This window comes from Danio rerio, chromosome 14 (genome assembly GCF_049306965.1).
Source record: "Danio rerio strain Tuebingen ecotype United States chromosome 14, GRCz12tu, whole genome shotgun sequence".
Classification (NCBI taxonomy): Eukaryota; Metazoa; Chordata; class Actinopteri; order Cypriniformes; family Danionidae; genus Danio; species Danio rerio.
In genome coordinates, this window is record NC_133189.1 from 42702301 (window position 1) to 42707843 (window position 5543).

The following is a 5543-nucleotide window of genomic DNA, read 5'->3' on the forward strand; positions in this document are numbered from 1 at the left end:
ATTAACATGTCTCCATAGTAACGTGTATGATCATATCAACAAGACAGGATGTGCGCAAAGCAACTGGGGTTAAAAGTTCTGTTCAGCTCTCTATGATCATCAATTATCATCAGATGTGATCAAGAATGAGTTGTACAAGTTGATAACGATTTTAAAACAGTGCAGGTTATAATGAATTACAACAATTTTACCGTCTTTATCACCACAGTCGCATGAAACTTTTCAGACACATTCTGGAGACACAAAAGACTTATCTTAAATCTTGAAAAAGGGGTAAAATAGGTGCTTTTTAATTTCTCATTTTGGCTTAGTCCCTTTATTAATCTGGGGTCGCCACAGCTGAATGAACCGGCAACTTATCCAGCACATTTTTAGACAGCATATGCTCTTCCAGCCGCAACCCATCTTGGGGAAACATCCACTTACATTCATTCACTACAAACAATTTAGCCGACCCAATTCACCTGTACCGCATGTCTTTTAACTGAGGAGGAAACCAGAGTACCTGGAGGAAACCCATGCAAACGCAGGGAGAACATGCAAACTTCACACAGAAACGCCAACTGAGCCGAGGCTCGAACCAGCAACCTTCTCACTATGAGGCGACAGCACTACCTACTGTGCCACTGCATCGCCAAGTTAAGTTATTAATTTTTAGAAAACTTAAGTAGATTTTACATAAAACAACTATGTTCTCCCCACCAAAAAATATAAAAGTTTGTGTTTCAATTTAAATACCCAGTTTGAACAAATCAAATGTAATTTTTTAAAGTATTCATTCATTCATAACAATGATTTTTTGCTAAAATTGTGGATTTTTAAAATAGTTTTGCATGATTAATGAATAATCAATTACTGTTTATAATTTATTTGTTTTTTATAGCAGCATTGAACACTTTTATTTTTAATGGGATATACTGTATATTTTTACGTGAATATGAAACGATTCTTTGTTATTATATTTGCATATTCTATATAGCCATGTATCAAAATAAATAAATAAATAACATTGTTTTAACATTATGATTAACAAAATAAAATAACTTTAAAACTGAGAAAATTGTCTGAATAAAAACTAAAAAAAATGTATTTATTATACAACTTTTCATTGCATATTTTATGGTAAGTATCCCAGTAATAAGTGAAAACTTATTTAATATTATAGTACAGTACCGTACAAATGTAAAATAATTGTGATGTGTTTTATTTTCGAAAATATCTTCACCAAAAACATAAATTTAATTCACAACTGTATTGATATATTTCCAAAAGTGGACTTCTGTCGTATCTTGTCTCATATTTAGCAAGAAAAACACATATTTAATTACTTTAAATTACCGTTGCAGTTTTACTAGAGCAGGTCTTCGAAGGTTAATGATGTTTAGATATTTTCCTGGTAAACAAGACAAAATTACTGATTAAGAAAAAAAACAAATTCACAGTGTGACATGCTGTTGTTCGTTTCTAATTCTAAAAGAACCACGTGGCATCATCACTGAGTAGGTTAAAACAGAGATCTTCTTTTTAATATAATTGTGACAATTTCTGCACACAACAGAGGCCACAGAAGCTGAAAACTGACAACAGATACTATATTGGCAGCACAGGCGCCATATGGGAATGACAAAGAAAAACATACAATTTTCTGCAATAACAGATTTAACAAATATTGACCTTTGATCATTACATACTTTTAAGATTATTTGTAAGATCATAAACTGAGATTGTAGATTATTTGTAAGGTTTGTAAGATTGTATAACCAGTTTTCATTATAGCCATATGTGATCTCTTACAGATAAAACAAAATGTGTTGATTTTTTTTTTTATCAAATCAAATAAAGTAGGACTTATTCAAAGCTATAAACATGTATGCTTGCTACACCTTCATTCAAATAATATTGTAAATCAGTTGATTTTATCTTTTGTACGCATTATTTGTTTCTATTTATAAATGTGAGAAATACTGGTGTGAAATCTTTAAAATGATTGTTCGTTTCCTTAAGGAATCTGTGAGGTATCTGTAGATTCTCTAAGTTTGGAACACTTACCATGATTGAGCTGTTATTCCTGCTGTTCTACAAACACTATCTACAGATAAGAATGAAATAGAGAGAGTAAATCTCAATTTAGGGCGACGCAGTGGCGCAGTAGGCAGTGCTGTTTCCTCACAGCAAGAAGGTCACTGGTTCGAGCCTCGGTTAGCTCAGTTGGCATTTCTGTGTTGGAGTTTGCATGTTCTCCCTGCTTGCGCGTGGGTCTCCATCGGTTACTCCAGTTTCCCCCACAGTCCAAAGACGTGGTACAGGTGAATTGGGTAGGCTAAATTGTCCTTAGTGTATGAGTGTGAATGAGTGTGTGGACGTTTTCCAGAGATGGGTTGCAGCTGGAAAACATGCTGGATAAAGCCTGGTTTATACTTAAGTGTCAAGTGACCGGCGTAACCCACGGAGCATGCAACACACGTAGCTGTTCATTTATACTTCTGCGCGCTGTCTCTGTTGGTCTGCATTAACACTTCCGAAACGCTAGTTGGCAGTGAGGTGTTAATGTTCCTCTGTGTCGAGTTTCTTTGCTGGTGTTTTGCTTTTTCTGAACACATCCTGAATGTACAAGTGGCTCAAACTCGCTCATTTTGATGCAGGAACCGGCGGACGTGCAACAACTTTAACTATGAGGTAAACACAAAACAAAACTTTCCATTCGGAGCTCCTTCACGGAACTCCACATTTGTAAACAATCGATCCATCGGGCTCGCTCCGTTCGCGTGGCTCCCGGTCCCACCCAGACTCGTCAGCTCTACCAAGCCGACCAATCAGAGAGCTTGAGCTACGCGTTGTTGCGATGTGTAGTTACATTTTTTTGAGAGGTGCACGTCACCGACGCCGACAGCCTCGCCGTAGGGCTATGCGTCAACGTTTAGGCTGTGCCGTAGCATACGTGTGCGAATGACGCAGAAGTATAAATCAGCCTTAAGTTGGCGGTTCATTCCGCTGTGGCAACCCAAGATTAATAAAGGAACTAAAGCCGAAAAAAAAGAATAAATCTCAATTTATTTATATTTATATTTGGTTTCTTAAAGGTGTGTTTTATGGCATACTTTCACAAAGCTAAACTCAAGTTTAGTTTAATTGCTCAGGTTTTTTCTTAATATTTTGAAGTGGCATAGCAAACTCTGAGATATGTAAACTTGGGATAGCCTGGGATAGCCTGCTAGGTATTTCAGGTTGAGGTGCTATTTGTTTTTATATTAGATTATATATATAATGTTGCACTAAAGTCCAAAAGTGAAGAATTGATGTTATTTATTACTTGATTTTTCAAGGTAACTTGCAGAAGTGCTGCTTGTTAACAGAGTTGTCGAATGTTAAAATAAGATGAATTTAATAAAATTAAATACATCCTGGATCTGTTTCTTCATTCTTCTTTGTTCTTTTTTATATAATATAAAAGTATCGGATTAGGTTTCGGTATCGGTACATACTCAAAATCAAATGACTTTGACTCGGACTCGAGGGCAAAAAAACCTGATCAAATCATCTCTAATTATTATTATTATTATTATTATTATTATTATTATTATTATTATTATTATTATTATTATTATTATTATTATTATTATTATTATTATTATTATTATTATTTATTTATTTATTTGTTTGTTTGTTTGTTTGTTTTCAAAAATGGTCAACTTGTCTATTACAAAAGTAAGTCAATAAAGAATTAACCAAGAATAAAAAAGCAAGATTGCTGCTTCACTAGTTAAAGCTCTGTCACTTTGGCTCAGTTAAGTGAGTCTGGTGGGTGTCTCTCGCCTGCTCGTTCTCTCTCCCTCCATCTCCCTTCCTCTCTTTTCCTTCTCACTTAGTCACTGCGTCCATTGATCTTCTGAAAATGACAAAACGGGGGACTAATATGAGCGGACGGCCAGCATGCTCCTCTGTCCCTTTTCTCTCACTGCCTGCGTCTCCCGCGCAACTGCCAACAGCTGTGGGCCACTGGGCATAACAAGCAGGTGTGTGTGTGCGCAAGTGTGTGTTTATATTTAAAGAGGTTTTCATTGAGCAGTCATGTGAATGAATGTGTGTGTGTTTCGTTCTGGATGAACAGTGAAAGGATGAGAAGGAACCAGTGAGGAGAGTAAGAACATTGAGAAAGGAGTGTGACGGGGAGCGGGGTTGAAGGGAGGGCACGCGGCAGAATTAACCGGAGAATGGAGGATGTGTATCCCGGCGGGAGCAAGACGCACTCCGGGGAAATGTCTGTTTTTTTTTTTCTTTTTGTTGAATTGAATGTTGAAGGGCAGGCTTTAAGCGTGACGGTCAGACTCTCTGAGGGTTAGTTTGACTTTGAGTGAGGTGTGTTGATTAGCGTTTATTGCATAACCTTTGCATGAAGTCATTGCATAATCTTTGCAATAATATCATCATCCTAAAACAGAATTGCCTCTTTTAGTTGCATTTTGTTTCATTATTATTTATTAATTTATGTTGTTTTTTGTTATTTTGCTTTTTTTGTAGAAAATTATACAAAATGAGTGAACATTTAATAGCTCTATGTGTCGTATAATAATTGAGTAAATTTGTGTTTATCAAATGTGATTAATACTGATAGTACTAAACATTGATCATTGTTTTAACATAATTTGAAATTTAGTTGTTAGTTGGTTTGTTTATAACTATATTTATTTATTCGTTCATACATTCACTCACAGCATGTACCATACATACCTATTTAGGTAACTGTATAGTATTTGCATAAATTAAGTTATACACTATGCACAGAATTCAGTATTCAGTTTAATGAAAATAGGTTAAAAAATTTAATTTATTTTTGTATTGTATTTTTAAGCTTGTTGGTAGTTAAGCATTACATGCATTAATCAAAACCAACCAACCAACCAATCAGTCAATTAATCAACCAATCAGTCAAGTAATCAACCAACCTATCAATTAGTTATTAAATCGACCAACAACTGATAATGAAATTAAAAAAGTAATCAAGTAGTTCTACTAAAACAAATTATTAAAATTGTTCATCATTGTCAACAATTCAAACAATCAACGTCTACATTAGTATATCATTGCCGTTAATCAAACAACCAACTAACCAACCAACCAACCAACCAACCAACCAACCAACCAACCAACCAACCAACCAGTCAATCAAACAACCAACCAACCAACCATTCAAACAACTAACCAACCAACCAACCAACCAACCAGCCAACAAACAAACCAATCAATCAATCAATCAATCAATCAATCAATCAATCAATCAATCAATCAATCAATCAATCAATCAATCAATCAACCATCCCACCAACCTATAAATAAGTCAAACTGCTAACCAACCAATCAATCCTTTTAACAAACTACTAACCTACCAACCAATCAACCAACCAACCAACCAACCAACATACCAACAGTCAGTCAGTCAAACTACTACCCAACCAACCAACCAACCAACCAACCAACCAACCAGTCAATCAATCAATCAATCAATCAATCAATCAATCAATCAATCAATCAATCAATCAATCAAT

At 35.1% G+C, this 5543-nt stretch overlaps 1 long non-coding RNA gene across 1 annotated transcript; it reads left to right on the forward strand.

The window, feature by feature from the left end:
• The first annotated feature begins 2572 nt into the window (after window positions 1-2572).
• Window positions 2573-4959, forward strand: LOC141377566 (uncharacterized). The gene is made up of 3 exons (XR_012389921.1): window positions 2573-2676; window positions 3867-4013; window positions 4109-4959. It is a non-coding gene; the product is annotated as an uncharacterized lncRNA (long non-coding RNA).
• Window positions 4960-5543: the final 584 nt, after the last annotated feature.